Source organism: Monodelphis domestica, chromosome 5 (genome assembly GCF_027887165.1).
Source record: "Monodelphis domestica isolate mMonDom1 chromosome 5, mMonDom1.pri, whole genome shotgun sequence".
NCBI lineage: Eukaryota > Metazoa > Chordata > Mammalia > Didelphimorphia > Didelphidae > Monodelphis > Monodelphis domestica.
In genome coordinates this window covers 184,126,866-184,150,976 of record NC_077231.1, presented here as the reverse complement: position 1 = coordinate 184,150,976, position 24,111 = coordinate 184,126,866, and the positions used below count along the sequence as shown (strand labels likewise).

General features: G+C 35.6%; 1 protein-coding gene and 1 long non-coding RNA gene across 4 annotated transcripts in view; one reads left to right on the top strand and one right to left on the bottom strand.

Annotated features, from left to right (window-relative positions):
• CAV1 (caveolin 1) overlaps nucleotides 1-24,111 on the bottom strand; it is a 44,640-nt gene that overhangs the window by 12,793 nt on the left and 7,736 nt on the right. The gene's annotated exons all lie outside the window — the stretch shown is intronic.
• LOC103105055 (uncharacterized) lies at nucleotides 199-1,977 on the top strand. Its single transcript, XR_472982.3, has 2 exons — nucleotides 199-461; nucleotides 1,708-1,977. It is a non-coding gene; the product is annotated as an uncharacterized LOC103105055 (long non-coding RNA).

The following is a 24,111-nucleotide window of genomic DNA, read 5'->3' as shown; positions in this document are numbered from 1 at the left end:
GTATCATATTGTATATTTATAGATTTTATATGAAACCACATTTTATTACATGTAACATAAATATTGAAATAATGTATATTTAATAATAAAATATGTAATTATGTATATATGGTCCTCACATTTTAAAAGGAGTTTTCTGTACCTGTGTTTTAACTCAAAGGAATGACTAATGGGAATTTCTGGCCCTCCGACAGGGAGACATTTTGGTATCCTTCAAACCACACTGCGTCTGGCTGCCCACTCTGTTTGCTAATGAGGCTGAGTGTGGACGCTGGCAAACAGAATTAGCTCGTCCCTGGCGAGTGAAATGGCATTAGACCTCATCACCATCGTGCACACAATGGCCAAACATCCAAAAGCTACTGGAGCTCGGAAGCCTGGGATGCCGTTATTGGATGATGCATCATAACAGCGATCCCGAATGAAAGCGACTTTCACTGATTATTTTCAAGGCTTTAAAGGTAACTGCCACAGTTCTCAGATTTTTGACTCTCCTTGCTACAACCTGAATGGAAACACTGATTCCCACGCGACACCCATACTTTGAAGATTTCAATCCTATTTCTCTACTAACAATAGCTGTGACCTCTATTCTCAGGTTTTAGTTCTTTTCCAAATTCCTGAAACTCGGCACTTCTGACTTCTTGACCATTTTTCTCTCTCAGGGTCCAGGGCAGAGAGCCCCCCTTTTCAGGGAGTCTAAGGCCATCAGAGCCAGGAATAGTTAGTTCTAGGCTACAGGATCGCAAACCTCTTTATCAGCTTAGAGTAGTTATGCCAGTGTGATGATCATCAAAAGCAGTTATTAAGTAGCTCATCAGGCTTGGCTGGGTACAAAGCCTGCTGCCTACTTTTTGTCTCTGCTCTCCCTCCCTTTCCCCAGGCATCTGGTGTCAATTTGGTGACACTTACTGTTGGTGAGTGTCATCAAATTGATATGAAGAAACAGAGTGGCTAACGGTATAAAAATAGGCTAAGTGGGGGCCAGATTTTCTGTAATGGGCCAATGAAGAGAAAATAATAAGAGAATTGAGAGTGAAGGAACTAGGCTGTATGCATAGGACACAATTTATTCTAATTATTCAGGGGCACATATGTAAAAACCATCTTATACTCATATACAGAGTATTGACTCCAGACCTTCCAAAAAAAAACCAAAAAATCCCAAACTACCACCATTCTTTACTTTATTTCCTCCATGATTTTTTTTCTAGTGTAAACAATATCTGTCTTCTTTCCCAACAGGGTGAACATGGAAATATTTATTGTATGATAATATGTATAACCTATATCATATTACTTGCCTTCTGGTGAGAGGAGAAAGGTGACAGGGAGAGAAAACCTGGATTGCAAAATGTCAGAAAACAAATATTAAAAAACTTATTTTCTCATCTCCTCCCCCACCATTCTGGGGTGGGTCCCTTCAATTATTTGATAGAGCTGGTCTCTATCACACTTAATCTGAAAAAACCCCATTTATCATAATAAAAAAAATTAAAAACTAAAAACGGATTCATTTCATTTTTTATCTCTTTTATTTGTCGAAATCTTGTTTTCTACAGAGCATCATCCAACCTAAGATCTCTTTCACTATAGTCTGTATTTACACTGGGGAATTTGTTGTTCTATAACCTTCTGGGTGTGTCAAGAACTAGATATGAATGATTATAATGCTAATGCAAATAAAAGCTCTTTCATTTCTAACAGGGACACAAGAAGAGGAAATGTCTTCACCGGTTCAGAGCAGCAGTTGGTCAGCACGCTCATTTGTTTGGCCTAAAGCTTTTAAACACTCCCGACTTCTGTTTGCTGTCTACAATGCACTTCCTGACTGCAGAAGTTCTTTGTTTCCTACCATTCAGTTCAGTAAGGACAGAGTTACTAAGCAGCATTTAAGTCTTACTTCATTGCACGAATATGTTCCCCTCCTTTGCTATGGGTCTGTTTATTAAACAAATATTAAATGAATGAAATAAATCTCTGCAAGTTTGAACATAACTTGGCATGTGAGGGAAATGATACCTAACACTTGCATTCTTGTGACGTCTGTAGGAAGATAAGTGCTGCTTCTGAAACATAACCAAGGCAGAAAGAGGGGGATACTGCCTGATTCTTTCTGAAAATGACCAGAGCTTTAAGCAGGATTTTTTTTGTAAACTGCGGAAAATAAAGCCATGTGTATCCTGGAAAAGTGGCATAAAAGGGGTCCTCTGGGTGTGGGTATTGTGGGCATGTGTGACCTCTCTGTGTCAGGCTGGCACACAAAGACCAGAGGATACAGGCTCAAGACCATTGTGGGGGAGAAGGAGAACAGATAATCCTGGTGGCTGGGAAAAAAACCCCCAAAACTTTGAAGTGTTGCCAGCATCCTCTATATTGAGTGCCTCAGTTAATGCACCCTAGCAGCAGCTCTGATAATAATTCACAAAGCAATTTATATGCTCTATTTTGCTAGATTATCATAGAATAGCACATCCAATTCAAGTGGAACATGTGGATTTTTGCAGGTTTCGAAACATTTGAAAACTGGAATAAAGCTTAACTATCTTATCTGCATTGCACCTTTTTTCTGCTTTCAAACAATATTATGAGAAAATGAAAAAGGTGAAACGAGGGAATAGCAAAGGAGTGCTAGAAAGTTAGCAATGGGAGAGTTGTTGCTGAGAGAGGGCAAGGGATACAGAGGAGGAGAAGAAATAGCAAATCAACACTAACTGTGCTTTAGAATCATTCTTACAAAAGGATAAACACGTCCCTCAACCTTGCTAATGTGAGAAGAGAAAGAAGGAATTTGAGTGACTTTTGCACCTGTTGGAGTTTGGATCAGTTTTTATTCTATATCCAATTGCTTAATTAAGCCAATCATCCTAAATAATTTCTCACTGGGCTTTCCTCTTATTTTGGTATTAGTGAAATTAGGCTTTTCCACATTCCACATGCTATTTGAATCAATGGAATTATTTTTATCAAAACTCTACTTTTGAAAAATAAAATCTACTTTTGGTCCATATTCTTCAGCTAGAGGACATTTGGCTGTCAGGAAACTCTTTCCAAAAACAGGTTTAGAACAAGCTTCCAATGTCTAACTTCTGTGTTGCTAATTTAGACTCCCATAGACGAAATATATTCATTCTGGGGAAGAGATGGTTAGGAGAATTCATATGATCACAATTATAATATTATTTCATGGAAAGAAATGCCTTGTTTCCATGTATTTGATTAATCAGGGGAAGCAATCAATTGATTTTTTAAAAAAAAAGATTATCTTTTATCTTAGAAGCAATAATGTATATTGGTTCTAAGGAAGAAGAGCAGTAAAGGCTAGGCAATGGGGAAGTTAAGTGACTCGCCCAGGGTCACACAGCTAGGAAGAGTCTGAGGCCATATTTGAACTCAGGACCTCCCATCTCTGGTTCTGGTTCTCAATACACTGAGCCACTTAGCTGGCCTACTTAATTGATTTTAGGTACTTCAAAAGTTTCTGTGATATTCTCACTAAAAGTATAATTTCCCTAGGAATAGTAAGTGGTAGGGAAATTAAATGCAATTTCACTTATTTCCTGAATCCTATGTGGAGATTTCATAGTAAGAAGTAAAAAACATAGGGGCACCTAAAGACCGAACCAGAAAGAAACCGACTTGTAGGCAAGAAAAGAGGAAAATTTGACTGATGAGAAAGTAGAGGGTGCAGCAAAGCTGCTTACTAGCTGCAACTCTGAGTCATCTGATCCTATTGCTTACAGATGGGCTATAAAACGAAGAGAGGCCACACTGGTTGGATGTCTTTGACAACCATCAGTGTTCAAGGATTCTGAGCATGTGGCTTTTAGCTAGACTCTTAAAGGAGATTATTGCTTTAAGTGAAGCCCAAGGAGATTGCCCTCGTCCGGTTTGAAGGAATGGGCTTTTTCACTCTGGTTGTAAAGAAATGGAATGGAAATGTTAGAACCAAATTTGGAACAGAAATTCTGCTCCATCTTAAAGAGCAAACAACCAGTTAGGAGGCAAGAGCAATAAAAAAGGAAAACCACAAACTTTGAACTCAGATTTGGGCAAAAGATCAAGAGGGGAAATGAACTGCAATTATTTACTCTTGTACAGTACCAAGTGTTTATTCACAGTATATTTGCAGTTTTAAAGTCAGCATATGATCTATTAATGGCTAGATGTCTTTGAGAATAATTTCATGAAATCTTACAGTTTGAACACAAAAAGTCTGTCTCTAAGGGCATTAGCATTTATTGGCAGGATTCCAAGCCTGCATAATGATGGTGATTATATCAACAACAATAACAATTTTAAAGGCAATCTTTAATGCCCCTACTCCATGATGATTATGCAGTTACCATGGCCTGGAATATTTCCTAGAGCCCAATATAAATAGAATCTAAAAGCTGGATGGGACTGTAGTGGTCATTTGTTCTAAATTCCTCATTTTATAGATAAGGAAATTGAGGACCAAAGAGGTTAAATGATTTGTTCAAGGCCACAGAGCTCATAAGTGGTAGATATTGGACTAAAACCCAAGAGACCTCCCAGTCCTAAAATCTTTTTACTGTGATACATTCCCTTTTAGGGTATAATTTGCCTCAATGCCAAAACAAATTAAGTGTGACTAAAACAAAGTAACTCATCTACCCCTTTCATTCTTCCCCATATTCAACTGGTCAGAAAAGAGGGACGCATAACCATATTATAGATCTCCCAAGCAAGAAACCTGGAAGTCATTTTCAATTCTTTCCAGTCCTTTACTTCAAATAGACAATCTGTTATCAAATCAACTAATTCATCATGTAATCAGTGAATACTTGTCGAGGGACTCCTATGCACTGAGCATTGTTAAAGCATCTTTGTTTTTGCCATTTTTCTAAATGTGTCTCTGTGTTCTCCATTATCATTAGGGTGATGTAGGTCTAGCTCTTATTTACTTCTCATCCAAATTATGGCAATCAATTAGTCAGTAGACCCAGTATTCAGAGCTTCACCTCCTGATACTCTGAAGTTGCCAGTGACTTGCCTTGGAGGTCTTCTCTTCTCTTTGCCTTTATGTTTTCTACCTTTTCCCCCAGGTACACTCATTTGGACCCCACCTTTATCCATTCATCACATCCCTATTTCTGACTCCTTTGTCTAAAATTGTACCCTAAGCTGGAAAGACTACTCTGGAATTCATGGCTTCTTCAGGTTCTAATAATTCAGGAAATCTGTTCCAGTGGTGACTGTTACACAATTAAGAGACTACCCAGTTATGCATATTACATATTCAATCCTTGACAGGATTCTACTGAGGGCTTTAAATCCAGGCACAGAGGATACAAAAGAGATTTTACTATGAAAAAAACCCCAAAACCTCTTCCTCCTCTTCATTTCCAAAAAACTCCCCAAACCCTGCAGAGAACATTTCTTCTTGTGTTTCTAATAGATTCTAAAAGTTTATTCATCTCCTTTTTAAGGGAGAAAAAAGAAAGGTGCAGAAGTAGGCTGGATGGATATTAGAGGATTTGTGGGACATTTTTTTAAAATGTCTTGACCTCAATGTTTAACTAAAACTTTTATTGTCACCACAGCAAAATTCCAAGCAATAATTTTTTGTCATATTTAGAATCCAAATCACAAATGCCATTCCCTAAGTGGTCTTTCCAACACTCTTAGCCAGTAAAGAAACTGTGAACCAGATCATGCCCCTCTCTCACTGAATCATGGGTATGTAGATTAAATTTTACTTGAGGGTCTAAAAATTACAAAACAAATGCTCTCTCCCTAAGCCATGCGATATTACAATGGGGGCTTATGAAAGCTGCAAAGCTGGGTGAATTTGCAGTGTGTAGGAGGGAGTGGATGGTAAGGCTTGCCATAAAAAAATTTCATGCTGACCTTTTGGGTACTTACAATATGTGCATTTTGTAAGAAATTCAACTTCTCCATGTTTACTACTTATACTCCACCCCTGCTCAGCAGAGATTTTTTTTTTTTCATCAATCTTCTACTTCAGGAAAGAAGAACTAACCTGAAGAACCAATCTGATTAGCTATCCACAATAAAGTAGCTTTTAACTTTAAGAGGATGTTTGTTTAAATAGAATTCATTCAGTGTCTCATTGTGAGATACTGCAAAAATTGTATAGCAATGGAGGTTTACCAATAAGATTTCAACTGACAGATATTCAGAACTTCCCTTAGTAAATTGTTTCTGAATTTAATCACATGTACTGCTAGAAAGTCCTAATTAGTGCCTAACCCTTACAGATAAAGCATTAATTCTCTACTCCCAAAGACTTGGGTTGAAATATTTTCACAGACACATACTAACTGTGTGACTTTGAGCAAGACACTTAACATGCATTGCCTCAGTTTCCTCATCAACAAAATCAGGGAGCTAGACTAGATGGCTTCTTCTCTAAATTTACACTCTAATTATCCCTCAGTTTGTTTCGTGTGGAGATAGTTGCATGTAGGCAGGTCTATCTTCAGAATTCTCATAATGATCTGTTAGTAATAACTGAAGTCGTAGGGTCACAGATTATAGAACTGGGTGGAACCTTAGAAGTCATCTTACCCAGGTAACTGCTCATCTTATAGATGAGGATACTGAGAGTCCCAAAGTCACCCCAAGTAACAAGTGGTAGTCTAGCCTCAACAAAGAGCTACCATGATTACGATCTTCATTGTACATCCCTTGGTATTTTCCATAGACCTGGCACATGAACTGTCAAACATAATTAATGCACACTTTGAAAATGAATATCAGCTTATAAATATAATTGTTGATAAATGCAACACACATAGGAATAAGACCCATATCTATGTACATATATATCACAGTTGCTATTTTATATAATCTAGGACCAAATAATTTCTGTATACTAATTTCTCTATTCATTTACCATTATTTTTCTATCCTTGGAGAGGCAGCTTGACAGTGGATAGATAACTGACCTGGAAGGCATAAACTGGCCTGGGTTCAAATGATACATACTGGCTACATACCCCTGAGCAAGACATTTAAGTTTCAGAGCTCTTGGAAGCCCTCTGACTGTTGCAGAGAAGATGCTGATCAAAGCTGATGGGGAGCTTCCTTCCTTCAGCTCTTTTTGGGACCTCTTACTTGGAATGTCCATAATGCATTTGCATTCATCAGAAACTATGGAAAACCAGAATATAGCAAACAATGCTCCAGCGAGACCCAATCCTACCAAATAAAGTAAATCTTGGACAGAACCTCTGTTAAAACATCTGAATCACACTTTGCTTTTTAAAGTAGTGGCACTGGGTATTGAAGGAATAATGGCTAAGCTGCTCTCAGCGATATCTGAAAGGTCATGGAGAATGGTGGAGGAACTGTTGGACTGGTGAAGAGTAAATGACCCCAAAGAGAAAAGAGAATATGCATATGATGTGATGGGTCAGTGACCTGGACTGGAGTTCCTGGGAAAATTTTGGAACAGATGATAAATAACAACTCATATTTATATAACATTTTCTATGTGCCAAGCACCATGCTATGTGCTTTACCATTTTAATTTCACTTGATCTTCACAACAACTCTGGGAGGTAAGTGTTATTATTATCAGTTCCATTTGACTGACCCCAAGGGTCAGATTACAGAAATGCTGAGGTCTCTTGCAATTTTCAGTTCTCTATGTTTTTCTGAACTGTGGATTATTTATTATCAACTCCTAATGAATAAAATATTAGGTCTGTTTATTTTTAATACTTAGAGGTGGTAAAAATTGATGAAGGGAAGAAAAGCAGAAAATGTGATGAAATTCAATGTTCTTATGAACTTGTAGGGTGAGACTGATGGCTCATGATAATCTTTGCTATCATTGATTTTAGTAGCAATATAGTAATCATATTGTCGAATGGAAGGTATGCTACTGATTATAAACTACCCAATGTTAAATCTGATGAGCTGAAAAGCAAAGTGAGTATGAAGGGTCCTGAGGACATCTGCCATTCAGAGCAGGTGCCTCAATGAGTTTGGGTCTGGAATCTAAATATCTTAACTCCAAATGCATATGAATTACCTTTTTTTTTCATTTTAAAGAAATCATTTCTTAACTTATTTTGGTTTGGAAATTAGGAAGCGAAATGTGAGCAAGGAAAAATGAAAAGAGTGAATGTGAGGACCTCTCTTGAATCATAGTAGCATGGTTTGAGGATAAAGAATAAGGGATTGGAGATGGATATTGGTCATTTGCATTATTAACAAATAATAATGAACATCACAGAGAATTCAACTATACTGAAATTAGGTTATTTTCACAGATTCTATTGTAGACCACAATCACTGATACATAATATTGATTCAAAAAAGTTTACTAGCAATCCACTGTTCAAAATTTCCAAACTACGGGGAACAAAAAGCTTTGACTCCAGAGACCTAGCAGAGGGGATCAAAATCACAATGGACTAGGATGAGGTGCATATCATCCCCCCTGTCCTCTCTGCCCTTGGTGTCGTGTTTTCACCGAGCCTACAAAAGTTAAATGTGCCTCCTAATACTTTTCTTCAATGACAAAAATTTCTTTTGTACACTAGACTGTAGAACATTAAGTATACAAGGAGATGAGGATTATATCATTTTAAGATCAAATGGAAAAGGTAAGAACAGGATAATAACTGGCATTTACATAATACTTTAGGGTTTTCACAATTCTGTCTATACATTCTTTTTAAAATTGAAAACATTTTTTATAAACCCTTACTTAGAATTGATATTAAGTTTTGACCCCAAAGCAGAGGAGTGATATGGGTTAGACATTGAGGGTTAAGTGATTGTCCAGTAAGAGCTAGGAATTGAACCCAACATCTCCTATCTCCAAGCCTGGCTCTCCTACTACTGAGCCACTTAGCTGCCCTGTCTATATATTCTCATTTAATCCTCACAAAACATGTAGGTACTATTATTATCTCCACTTTCTAGATAAGGAAAGACTCAGAGATTTAAATGACTTGCCAAGGGTCACATATTAAGTTAGCAAAAACAGGATTCAAACCCACATCTTTCCAATGTAAAATCTTACATTATATCCACTACACCACAGGCTGGGGATAGAAAGGAACACGTTCTCTCTTCAGGATAGATTTAGAAATAAACTTAAGAACAGGTGAACTTTGCAGTACCCTTAAGCAGTCATTGAGAGATCATTTATCTATCACAAGACAATGGTTTAATTCTACTCTAAAGAAGTATCTTTGCCATAAGTAAAAATTTGCAATAAATGCAAAAGTACATTGGAGAAAATGCAACAGCAAGAGGGGCAATACTTACTAACTTGAATGTAGGGAGAAGGGATGATAGACTCTGTCCATCCTACTCTTGGCTACTCCTTTGCTTGCTGACCTGTGAAATAAACTACTCTAACTTCTGTACTTTTAAAGCAATAAGCAGAGAGCAGCACTGCTCTAACACTCTGGAAACTGTTTGACAGTAATAGCATCATAGGAATTTTCCTTGTCCGCTTGGTGGCCAAACCCTGCTGGCCACATTTTCTGGAAAAGCCAGTCTTCTACCACTAAACTCTAGGTGCCTTAGACTGGGCTTTGGGGCTTCCCTGTGTTATCCTGAACTTGAAAAGAGAAAAAAAAGGGTTCATTAGGAAAATTTCTATATAAATATGATGGTTTGTTTTATCTTTATTTTGGTTAGTAGGCTGGATTTTTTCTATCTTATTGTTTGTAATTTAAAAAATGTTAATATGAAAGAATTCAACAATACTACTTTAATTAGATCATTAAGAAGCAAGCCCTTTTCACAAAACTTTAATTATTAAAATTAATTCATTGTAATGTATGGATCAGAACACATATGACCCTTCTTTTTTATAGTAGAATCTGAGAAACAAAATCTAGGGAAGTCAGTCCTCAGGTATCCTAGCTTTTTAAACTTAAATTTGTTTCCAACGCATAAGCCACTTTCTCACTGACAGTGATGTCAAGAGATCTGATATCCCAAACCAGGAGTGAAATTCACCCAAAACAATTCATTTCCATGACATTTTTGTATGCACATTTCCTGCTACCCACTATTACTAATATTGTGGAAAAGAAAACAATGACCTTTGATTTACAGAACATTGTAGTTGTTCTTTGGAAAGATTAATGGTAGCTTGTAAATTGTGCTTTTGGTTTTGTTCATTACTTCTGGCATTCATGCTTGAGAACATGCACGATTACTGGAGATCAAATGCTAGAGAAACAACTCTTAGAATTAACATAGAATTTCTCTCTCTACTATTAAAACAAGGCTTTCTTTGGTCAGTTTCCTGTTTTGGGGAAGAATATGGAAAGAATATAATGAGTGTGGTTGACCATTTATCTCTACACAGGATGAGTGTACATATTCAGGATCCTGAAAGGCATTAGTGATACACAATGCATACCAAATATGGCAGGTTGGCAAAGTAGGATGTAAGGAGACCAAGAACTCTCCCTAAGAAAAAGTGCTGTACCAATGCTGTTGATAGGATAAAGGGAGCCTTGGATTTAGACACTGCAATCTTTATCAGTATTCTGTAGAAATAGCAGATCTTTGCTATCTTAGAGGAAGAGGAGAGGAAGAATAAAGGCAATATGTTGATCTAAATGAAATTCATGTTTAGTAATATTTACCTTTTTGAAAAGCCTCAGAATATGAAACATCTTCCATAAGAAAAACGGGCTAATTTTCCACTTCCCAATTATTCCAAATACTTATGAATATTCAGTTTTCCAGACTTAATGATAAATAGTCCACAACTGCTTTGTTAAATTTCTAAAGGTCTCTAGACCTTTTTATTTTAACCTGGATTTTCACTGAGATAGTTCTGATTTCAACATTTTTACTCAGTTTCTGAAATAAATCAGTAAAATTGCTTGTTGTGACCCTGACACATTTTTGTCAGATTTTACCCTTTTTTATTATTAAATACAAATAATCACAATAAAAGTCATTTTAATTGCTCCCAGTATTGATATATATATGCCCTTCTTTTAGGTAACATATAGCTAAGAGAGCTAAGAGGGAAGCTGGGACATCCCCTTTAGGGACATATATTTCCTTTCTTGTTAAATAATTAGCAATGAGGGACATTTTTTTCTGGGCACAATAATGAAAGCAAGGGACATTTCATATCCTAAACATTGATGTAGTTCCTGTGGGAGACAGGAAATATGTATTCTGTGCAGATGTAAATTTGTTCTACCAGTTAATTCCCTGGGTATTTTCATAGAACACGAATCATGCAGATTTCCTTTAAGACAAAATTAAAAATATTTTCCCCACCCTAAACAATGGTTTGTGTAATACCATACAATTTTATGTTTCCTGAATTAATTGAATAATATTTAAAATTATTTTCATACCTTTTAGACTTTTACTAACTAAAAGACAAACTATCTTAGAAAAATACCATATGGATTTGGATATAGGTGTACTACTAAAATAACATCTTTTTTCACAGGAAAAAACACACTAAAATAAATATAAAAATTATCATAAAAATTAATTTATGGAGAGAATTTTTGGACATTTACAAATTTTTATTTATTTTTTGCATTATTGCTTTCATTATCTTTTTTTTAACCCTTACTTTCTGTCTTAGTAACAACTTTAAGACAGAAGAGCAAGGGCTAGGCAAAAAGCGTTAAGTGACTTGTCCAGAGTCATGCAGTTAAAAAGTCTCAGGCCAGATTTGAATCCAGGTCCTCTGAACTCTAAGCCTGTTTCTCCATCTACTGAGCCACCTAGCTACCCCTCTTTTCCCCTCTTTATTGCTTTTGTTGTGGTTCTCTGATTGAGGTTTTAGGGGAAAATATGACCTATATATCAACCAGTATGGTACATATCTGTGTTTTGAGCCCTATTTTACAAAAAAGGGAATTGTTGACCCCAAGACTCAGTGAAAGTTAAAACAGAAGAACTCCCACATCAAGTTCTATATATTTGCATCTCCTAAATATAGAGTATAAAAATCTGGGAAGTAATAAGGAGAAACTGATGGGAGGTAGAGCTAAGCAACTCATTCATCATGATCAGAACCAATTGGAGGGAATCTAATTGGGACTAGATTTCTAAACTCAGCCAACGGATGTCTTGGAGTATATGTTACCCTACCACAAACCCTACTCTTTAGAATCTCTTTACGGAATTATGCCTGCTTTTTGGTTCTGAACAAATTTAAAGGAGACTATCTTACTAAATTTCCAGGTTGGTTTCAACGGCCAATAATAGGTAATCCTTGTCTCTATAGCTCACTGTAACCCACTTAATATAATATTAGAAGTGGTACTAAGTATTACCTTTTTTTCATATCAGATTCATCCACAAAGCAGTATAGTTGGTGGATCAAGGCTATGGGGAGCCAGAAAGTCTCAGCTATGTGATTCTGGTCAAATAAATCACTATCATCTGTTGTTTGTCTAATGGCATTATGGGGTGATGCCTTGACTTGCTGGTGGATTGGAGTTAGGTGAGGCAGTCATCAGCCTCACTCTTTCTTCCAGAATCATCCAAGTCCAGTGGCAAGACAAAAGTCGGGATGACTGGAGATGTCCTGGGATGTGGTGAATGTTCTTGGCATCTTCAGTGTGTGACCAAGCTCTAAGCCCTCCACAGTGTATATTTCAACCACCTTCATGGCCATTGTTCTCATCTGCCTATTCTGCTGGGGGAAGTCTTCACATGTTGTGATATAAATATCCCATTGGTTACCCTCTAAGTGGTTCAGTACATCTGTCAAGATGTTTTTTACTGGGATATGGCTGCTGTACATGCTACAGCTTCTTGGAGTTTCAGGTGAGAAGATGGATGAATAGCTTTGAAAAAGGGGGTGGCAAACCCCCAAATCAGAAGTACTAGTCCTCTCTGTATACTCCCATATGCCTGCTATCTTATTATTTTTCTAGAAGCTCTCAGACTGAAAATTGCCAAGAATAAGCAAATCTTCTTTGGTAGAGGAAATTGCCTATATCAAAGACATCACAGCCTAATAATCCCAATCCTTTTATCCTTTTCATCTGTGAAGCACTAGAGAATAAATAACAAGATATTTTTATCTTAAAATAAAATCCATCATTTAATTTTTTCTATAATGGAAAGATTTAGATTTGAAATAAAAAGATTAATATTCACAGCTACTTTAATAACTGTGTGACCATTAGCCAATATTTTCCCATTTCCTAGGCTCAGTTTTTGCAACTGTGAAATATGATTTAAAAATAGTTCTAATTTCCTCATAAGTTATATACTTTGTCAATTTTGAAATAGTTTTAGAAAGGGAAGATTCTGCTCTCCCTTGATAGGACAGTTCATCTCTACCCTTTGTGCAATTATCTCCTCTGCCCAGGATATTGACCCTTCTGGAATCTCTAGCTTTCCTTTACCCTTCAATTATTTTGTGTTAATTCTCTATATACTTTATATTCACTTGCATTCATAGGATCTTAGATTTAGAATTGTAAGGGACTTTAAAGGCCATCTTTCTGTCTCAAAATTTAATGGCCTCATTTTACAGATGATGCAAAAGCAACAAGTTTAAGGCTTGGATTTGAATCTTCACTTGTACCTCTTGTTCACATTTTTCTGACCACTATATATATATATGTATATATATATATATATATATATATATATATATATATATATATTTCCTTCAAATAGAATGCAATTTCTTTGAGGGCAAGAATTATTTTGTTATTCTTCTTTCTATTTCCAGTGCTTAGCACTGTGCCTTATTCATGGTATTTAAAAAATACTTATTAAATGAACTAAAAACTTTCAATGGGGAAACAATCTATGAAATGGGGGCATAGGAGGTCCACAACTTTGTAATTAATCAATCAATCAGTCAGTCAACAAGCATTTATTTAGCCCTTCATAGGTGCCAGGCACTGTGGAAATATCTGTTGATCAAGTCAAATTGTTAGAAATCTCTATCTGAAACTTGTGCTCTATGTGGAATTTTCCTCAAAACTGAATATGAGGAAATCTCTATAGGAGAAACTATTAAACAAATTAAGGTCTCTTTACAATTTCTAGAATAGCTGGGAATAGAATATGGAATTTCTGCTTCCTTAATATGCTAATCAACAAAAAAAACCATTTCCTTATCTTTCAGAAATCATGCTGTAGAGGAAAATGATTAATAAAATGTTATCAGCAGCAAAGTTAGACTACTCAGAAAGATTTGATAGATTAATAGCATTAAAAACAACAATACATTAAATCATAGCAAGAGTCAACACATTTAAAAAATTCATTCGCATTTTTGATAAGTTTGCTCAGGGTAAAAGGCCATCTGCATTCTTTAAAATAATAATAAGAAGAGCATTATAAAGTGCTTTAAGGATTTTAAAGCACTTTACTAACACGATCTCATTTTATCTTCTCAACAACCCTGGGAGGTAGTTTTATTACTATCTCAATTTTTATACCAAAAAAAAAAATAGAGGCAGACAGAGTTTGTGTCTTGCCCAGGGACACCCAGCTAGCAAATATTGAAGGTTATTTGTAAACTCAAGTCTTCCTGATGTCAGATTCATCCCTCTATCCACTGTACCATATAGGTGATTTTTTCTTTTTAATCCACTTCCCCTAAGCCAAAAAAAAATCAAAGGTTTGATGTTTAAGAAATTTATGGAAAATAAATTTAAATGAATTTCTGATCTCACCAATGTGGATAGTCCCTTCAATAATGGATATCACAATCCATTTGTGCTATCTACTGAGTCTCTTTTGTTCATCCACCCATCCATAGTAATAGATGTCATCCTCAAGTTCTCACTATGTTGTATGGACATCATTGGGGAACACAGATGGTCAGTTAGCCTTCATGCTCACCATATTACCAGACTACCTTTAGTCTGTCATTACATTTTAGACCTCTACCTTGACTTAATTTTTTGTGTATTATATCATCTTGTTCTTGGGAGTTTTCAGGGATTAGATTGTCTGTACCAACAAATCAAACATAGTGCAAGTTTATATTTTATGTCTAGGCACATATATAATATATATATAGTGTGTGTGCACATATATGCACACACATATGATACATATATGCATAGATAACATCTGTATAGCACATACAATTGCCAGGAGTTATGATAAGAAGTTTATAAATATGAAAGGATTTAATCTTCTCAACCCTGAGAAATAGGTTCTATTATTATCCTCATTTTATAGTTGAGGAAACTGAGGCAAACAGAGGTTAAATGACTTGCCTAGGGTCCCACAACTAGTCGGTATCTGAGGTTGGATTTGAAATTCAGTTCTTCCTGACCCTAGTCCTGGCACTTTATCTGCTTTTCCAGCTAGCATTCTCTAAAATGAAGTCAGTTTATAATCAGACACATGCACATACATAAAGGGAGGCAGTGGTGGTATCATGGAGAGAATACTGATCTTAGAGCCAAGAAGACCTGAATTCAAATCCTGCCTCTCACATTTATTGGTTGTGTGAGTTTGAGCCAGTCACTTAACCTATAAACTCCTTAGGCAGTTCTCTAGGACTTCCCTACGAAGTCACAGATGAGTGGTAATTTGTTTGCAATGCTAGAAAGCCCATATTTAGGAATTCCCTAAACTAATGAAATCACAGATCCTTTCAGAATGACTGTGATAAGAGAGAGACTGAGACTAGAGAGCCCTTGAAAAACAATGAATAAAACAATATGGGGGTCCATTTCTATAAAAACCTATAGATAACATTAGAGAATATGGACAATAATTTCACAGAGTGACACCTAGGAAGGTTGTGATCTTTGTCCATGAAAGAGAATCTATATTGATAAAATCATGGATCTACTGAATTATTTCAGCACCAATACTTTATATTCACTCCTGATGCCTCCACAGCAGCTGGATTGTGAAGGATTCTGTAATTTCAAGTTTCAGGCCACAGCAGCATTTGAGCCAAAAATCTGGGCTGCTCACACTTCACAAAAATTGTTCTTTAGTGAGAGAGAAGCAAAGAAGGCTCTTTGGTAGTAATCAAGGTAGTGGATATAAACTCACTCAGTCACATGAAAGAGATTAAACCAGAAGGAGAAGGGGAAAGGGATGATGACTAGATTTGAATGGGAAATGTTTTATTTGGTGAGCTCATTACCAAAGGGGTAAAAGTAAATGGGAATGAGAAATAATTTGGTCATGGATTTCTTTTCTTTTTAACTCCAGATTATAATCCAGTGCTGGTAAATGTGGAGGACAGAAGATCTAAAATCTAATTTCACTTTTTCTTTTGTCTTATATAGTATCAGAGAAGCCACAAAGTCTACAGTCACTTTCCTATTCTATTAAATGGAATGAATGAGTTGGAATGGATGATTCTAGGATCCCTTCTGGGTTTGTAGTGTAATGTGCAAAATGCCTTATCTATCATTCAATTTGTTTTATGTTTTCTAATTGACTATACTTTACATTTAAAAGCATGAATTTTATATAATTTGTGAAAATAAAATTTTTCGCATATCCTAAATCTTGTTTAATGCCAATGAACAAAACTGTTTAGCAATAATTAGTGTGGGGCAATGGACTGAGGGCTATAATTGAGGAAGGAGGTCAGATGCCAAATCTCTTCTCTGTAATTTACTACCTATGCAACCTTGGGAAAAGTCCTTTTGTCTTCCTGGGCCCCAGGTTCTTCATCTATCAAACAAGAGGGGTATAATGCCTATAGGACCTCTGAGGCCACTTCCTGATTAGATTTGGCCTGACATCAATTGTGGAGAAGTAGAGCAAGGAAGGGCCAGAGTCATTTTGAGCTGGTCTTGGAAAACATATTGTTAAATTTTCAGAGTTAGCATTAACACTACAGAAATGAGCTAACATTACAAATTAGGGCTCGGTTTATTGTTGTGCAGAGCACCTAGATATAAGAAAGCAATGGGCATCTAGGTGGCAAAGTGGACAAAGCGCCAGACCTTGCTGGCATCAGGAAGACCCATTTTCCTGAGTCCAAATCTGACCTCAGACATCTACTAGCTATATGTCTCTGGGGAAATCAATGGATTCTGCCTCAGTTTCCTCATCTGTAAAATGAGCTGGAGAAGAAATGGCAAAATACTCAAGTATCTTTGCTAAGGAAACATGCAATAGGATCACAAAGAGTTGGACTGGACTGAAAATGAGTGAACACCAACTTAGTGTTTTTACAAATATGATCTCATTTGATCCTCAGAACAGCTTTGTACAGTAAACAGAGGTTAAGTGACTTGGGAGACAGTTGCCCCTATTTTCTCTATTTTATAATTGAGTAAATTGATGCAAACAGAATAAGTGACTTAAGGGTTAAGGGTCATGCAGCTAATAAAAGTTTGAGGTAAGATTTTAAACTCCAGGCATAGAGATCTATTCCCTGAACCACCTCGCTACCTACTCCAAAGAAATGATATGTTTGGACCAAGAAAGAAAATATCCAGAACTATAAGAATTAGGAATGATATATTTGTTTGGAACAGAAAGGGAATGTGCATAAAAGTTGCTTTCTAGAGTTTAGGCTATATTTATGTGACAGAAACATCAGAAGCTTTAGTGCAAAATGTGTTTTTCACACATATCTCCTTAGGGCAGTAAAGAGTATTACAAAGAAAAGCTAATATTGTAGATGTCCTTCTGAAGAAAACTTTTCTTGTCTGACATCACCCTCAGCTGGACCCGTGTCACAATATTCTTAATTTAGGAACAACAGAACTTGCTACTTCTATTACTGTCCCTTCAGGGAGGCTTAACACAATGAAGTGATAAGTCACCTTGGGACCGTGTCCAAAAATGTAAGAAACTTAGATAAACTCTCTACAGGAATAAAACCACTTAGGAGGTCTGTAAAAGGGTAACTTTAGGCAGCGGATAAAGTCTATAAACCAGGCAGAACAGGAACTAGATATTTCAGGCAATAGTTAGAATTTATCCCCTGTCAACTTCCCTCTCTTCCTTCAACCCCAGTGTTTTGTGTGCTTTGAGTCTTTGCTATAACATTTATAACTTGAGCTATCACAAAAGAAATGGGCTGTGTACCATGGAGAATGAATTTTTTTGGTATGAAAGTTTTTCATTTTAAAAAAGCAATATTAAAAATGGCTTCTTTTTACCTATTCTGTAAAGTAGCATCCTGAGTGGTTGCCCATATTGCCTATTCCTAGTTATAACCTGACACCTCCTGAGGGCATTGTAGACCATCCAAGAATTTTGTAGCATCTAATTGAAAAGTAGTAGAAAAAGGGAAAAAAACCACAATAGCCTCTTAAATATAAGGATTAAGGAAAAGAGTTGGACAAGACCTTGTCTAAATTCATGAAGGTTGGGAGCAAAAGAAATTGAATTCAAACTCCTATCCTCTTATTCCACTTCCAAAGTTAGCTCGTCCTACCACCCTAGACTTCTACATAATTTTGAAAAGATGACTTTTAAAGAAGATTGTCTTGAAAGGGGCACCTGATCTAGTAGAAGTGTAGAAGCTAATGAATAAGAAAGTACATGAGATTCCTTCCACTTGCTGTGGCACTAGGAGAAGTGGCTCATGGAAAAATGATGGGCCCTGTGAATATTTATTTGTTAAAATCTAACATTACATTACTGAGTGCTGCTGATTCCTCTTTCATACTAATGTTTTTCACCTCCAACTCTTCCTTTTAAGAATGAATGTGCATGTTGTTTCTCTTTATCAATTCATCAGCAAATATTTGTTGCATTTTAGAGTTGGTAGAGACTTAATGAAAGCATCTGGTCCAGTTCCCAGCCTTCATTATAAACCAGTCTAAGATTATAAACTGTTCTCAACTTTTGCCACAAGCCATTTCTGGCAACCCCATCATAAGGTGGATTATGAAGCAGACTGTCTTTTCTTATAGGGCTGATGTTGTCATTGGGAGTGATTCCTGACCAAGAACCGTGGAATCAAAGATCTTAGATAAAACCAGAGTTAGTTAACAGCTAGGATCTATAAAGCACTTTACAAATAATATCTCATTTCATTCTCACAACAATCCTGGAAGCAAATGCTACAATTATCTCTACTTTACAGATGAGGAAACAGAGACAGTCAGAGGTTAAATGATTTGAATGTAGTTGATAAGTGTCTGAGGCTACATTTGAAAACTCAGGTCTTCCTGGTACCAAGTTCAATGTTCTATTTACTGTGCCAATTAGCTACCTGTATTACCAAAGTTGCTAATTTTTATACACACACATACACACATAGGAGAACACACATGCAAACTATCACCACTATAATAATTTGAAATAATACATTTATACCCCAAGTCCTGTTAAGACAGGGACAAATTTGCTTTAGAAAGAACCTTAATATATAGTGACTTTAGATGATGAAGTATTATTCGGTCTCTCTGTCTCTGTCTCTCTCTCTCCTCCTTTTAACTCTCCTCCCCCTTCTGCTTCAGTTTATTCAGTTATTATGAGGGCATTTACTTCAATCTAATAGCAGATAAAGGCACCATAAACAATAAATATTAGACGCAGGTAGGTAGCTCAGGGGATAGAGTACTTTCCTACCTATATGATGCTGGTAAAGTCACTTAACCACAATTGCCTAACCTGTATCGTTCTTCTGCCTTGGTTCTATTGATTCTAAGACAGAAAGGAAGGATTCTAAAAACAAAACAACAAAAAATTACTCAATAAATACAGGCTGGAGTTAGGAGGCCTGGGTTCAAATCTGGTCTCAAACACTTCTTCGCTAAGTGACCCTGGGCAAATCACTTAACTCTGTATGTCTAGCCCTTGCTGTTAAGAGTTGTTACTAAGACAAAAAGATAGAATTTAATTAAAAAAAAAAAGCACTGGCCCTCTAATTCTCAAACTTCATCTACTATGCACAATGCTTAGGGCAACAGCCACTTGATACTTTATTTACAACTAATCAAATCCTTCATACTGAAGGGGAAAACCCTAAGAATATTAATGTGTCATTAGCACTACTTTATAGCAAGGAATCTAAAAACCCCTTTCAAGAACTCCCTATACAGAAAACTTCTGAGAATATGTATCTGAAATTGCCTATAATGGTTTCTACAGAGAAAGACTGTAGCAGACTGAAGTAGGAGGCAACATCACTTAAATGTGAAAGTGGTAAGAGATAGGAACTCTGTATATTTTGATCTCCATTTTTTTGGATAAAATCTAGAAAGATTATGCAATACATGTCACAGCAGGTAATAGCAAAAGAACTGAAGTGTGGGTCTTTGTCTCCTCTTAAGGCAGTGTGTTCTTCCTACTAGATAAAAGTTCTTAGCCTGGAACCCCTGAACTTTATATAATTATATATATATGTATATACATATATGTATATATATAAATGGTCTGTAAAATTCAACTATGTATATATATATATGCATATATATATATATATAGTTCCTAAATACTTTTCAAGTATATATACTCTATATACATATACAGACAATTTGTATTTGGAGAACTATATATACATTTTGTTGTGTTTCAGTTGTGTTTGATTCTTTGTGCTTTTCATTTGGGGTTTTCTTGCCAAAGACCCTAGAGTAGTTTTCCATTTCCTTCTCCATATCATTTTTAAAGATAAGGAAACTGAGACAATGAAGGTTAATTGATTTACCCTAAGTTAGTAAATATCTGAGACAAAAATGTGAACTCAGAAAGAGGAGTCTTCCTGACTTCAGGCTCAATGCTCTCTCTACTATGCCACCCATTTGCCCATATATACATAGATTATACATGGAATATCATTCTCAAAAAAAAAATATATATACACATAGTTTATATGTAGATATATATCTATAATCCATGTGCAGATTACATATATTTGAGAACTATATTCCAATATAATTTGTTTTTCTTTTGATCTTATGTATTTTGTTTCATGTATTTAAAACCATTATTCCGAGAGATTTCCCATACTGCCAATGGAGACCATAACACAAAACAGTTAAGAACTCTTGGATTAGGCTACATGACCTGAGTGAGCACCAACTATGCACAAGAAACTGTATTGGGTATGGGGAAGATAGGACAATGACTTTCCTCATGGAGTTTAAGATTTAATTGTGAAGTCAAGAAATAAAAGTTTAAAACATTTACATGTATTCATTGTAGAACAGTTTTGTCTATTTTATTAGCACTTAACTACAAATGAAAAGGTAAGCAATAATAAAAGACAGCATACAATGAGGCTTCTTGTCATCCTAGATCTCTATTCAAACAGAAGACCCCAGAAGAATGCACATGGATTGCACTCTTACTTTGACAACAACAAAAGCCAACATCATCTCTCAAAGGAACAAAAAATGATCAAAAAATTTTTTTTGTATAGGAATAGCATCCTTAAAAATAACTGGAGACTGAGAACCAGACATTCTATATTAGGATACTCTTATCACACTCTTAGAGCACATCCATCCTTTGGTATTTTCTCATGGAGGGCTCCATATTTGCAAAAAAAAATAAAAATAAAATAAATAGTTGGACCAAATTGAAAAGAATATTTATCAATAGAGGTGCATTTTATATTGAATAGGTTAGAGTAAAAGGGGTATAAAAGCAGGCAGTATGCAAGTCTATTTGTTACCCTTCAGCAGCTGGAATTTCCATAGCTGCTGGGAAAAGCTGCAGCTGTTCATATTCCAAATTCCCTCTTTCAAAATGGTAACTCCCCCCCCCCAGTCTTTCTAGGACTATGTATTTAAGGGAACAAACTTGTGAACAACACTTGACATATCATATGTTAAAAATGTCATCCTTTAGCAAAGGGTCCACTGCCATGGAATTGGCAGCCATGGCTATCCTATTCATTCATTAAGAATTTATTAAGCACCTATTATAGAGTACTTATTCCAAAACAAGTCCCTTATTCCAGGAATTGACATCTATGATAGAGAGCAGTTGCTAGTCCTGGCAAACCTTGCAATTGGATAATTCTGAAAATTCACAGAATCCAGGAAAATGAAAAAAAAATCTTGATATGATGCAAAGAGATACAGGTGATGTAACTGACTTAAAAAATAAGAGTCAAGAAATGATGATAAAATTACAAAAACAAATATTCCATGAAAGAATAACCACTTCAAAGGTAAGAAAAACCACTGCCTGAAGCAAAAATAGGATGGTAATAATTAAGGAGGGGAAGATTAATTAGATGTTTTCAAAATTCAGGAAGATGATTTCAGATTGGGTGATTTTAAGTTTTAATGAAGTATAAAAGATGATGAAGCTTTTCTACAGCCAGAACTAGTTTGATCAGTCATGTTAATTTAGGAATAATTCCATATTAATTACTTAATCATTTCAGACTACATAAGTGAATTGGAAGCAAAGAATGGTTTTAAAAATAATCATGCTATAGATTATTTTAAGATTTGCAAAGTGCTTTATTAGTATTATCACATTTTAATAATCAGCCAGATCATGTATTGCCTTAGACTGAAAGCATATTAGATGCTGTTAATGATCAGTAAAGAATCTATATTTCTAAGACTCAGCTAGAAGGAATCTTTATTTTTATTTTTTTTAAATCCTTACCTTCTGACTTAGAATCAATACTATGTATTGGCTCCAAGACAGAAGAGTGGTAAGGGCTAGTCAATGGGGTTAAGTGACTTGTCAGGGTAACACATCTAGGAAGTGTCTGAGGTCAGATTTGAACCCAAGAATTCCCATCTCTAGACCTAACTCTTAATCCACTGAGCCACCTCCAGTTGCCCCCAAAAAGGAATCCTAAGAGATCATCTAGTTCAACCTCCTCTTTGTATAGTTGAGAAAACAGAAGTATTATAAATGAAAAATTTTTTCCAAGATCACAAAATTAATTAGGTGCTAAGCAGGGACTCAAACCCAAGTTTTCAGTCATTTAAGTCTAGGACTATTTCATTACACCATGACAACTCTGCGAACTATCATTGGATAGTGACTAGAGGATAATTTTATGCCAATACCAAACTCAAGCTTATTTTGAAGCCTAGGCACTTTTGTTTTTTTCATGCACAGTTCCATGTTTGACTGAGTCATTCATGATCACTTATAATTATCCTTAAAATCAAAACACAAGTCCAATCTAAGATCAGAAAAAAACATGGACACAGTAGTTGGTACTAATCCTTGATGATGACTACTTTTTGGTTTTAAGAAAGTCACTTAACTTTTTGCTTTGATTTCCACATACACAAAATGAGCTTAAAATTGTATAAGTATTAATTACCTGGCACCATCAATGCTTTTAAGATGAAAGAAGTCAAATAAATATTAACCCATTAAGCTGTAATCAAGATATTTTGGAAGAATTCACTATTTGACAAAACTGCTGGGAAAACTGGAAAACAGTATGGCAGAAATTAGTCATAGACCAATACCTCATGCTATATACCAAGGTAAAGTCAAAAGATAAATGACTTAGATATAAAGGGTGATTTCATAAACAAATTGGGGAAGCATAAAATAGTTCACCTGTCAGACCTTTACAGAAGGGAAGATTTTATAAGCAAACAAGACAGAGAACATTATGAGATCTAATATAGATATCTTTGACTACATAAAATTAAAAAGGGTTTTCACAAGCAAAGCTGTAATCAAAATAATGAGGTATATTTATGGGTTTGTTTGTTTTTTGGCCATTGAAAGCAAATAATGTTTGTGTGTATACAAATTACCTTTGTGTTACCAGACAAGAAAATATAGGTAACTAATTTTTTAAATTCACATATGGATGAGTAATCTTAAAATCTTTTATTTCTTCTCTTCCTCATTCCCACACCCAATCCATCACTAAATCTTATTGCTCCTTCTAAATATATCTCAAATCTGTCCCTTCCTGCCATTCATTAGCTCCATGGCCTTGGGAAGTCACAAAACCTCTCTGAGTCTCAAATTTCATCACTTGCAAAAATGAGTGGTTTGGATTCGATCCCAAGTATCCAACTTTAGACTCTTGGAACAAATATTTGAGATTTTTTAGTGAAAATATATTTTTTATTTATCTACCATACATTAATAGTTGACCTAATCACCCTGCTAGTGGAATGATTAGTGGGGCCTAATTAACAACCTGCTACTACTATTATTATTATATAATCAATTGCTACCAGGTTTCATGCCAAAAGAAACTTGGATCAATTAATAATTGTAATTCAAGCCATTATAATAAATCAT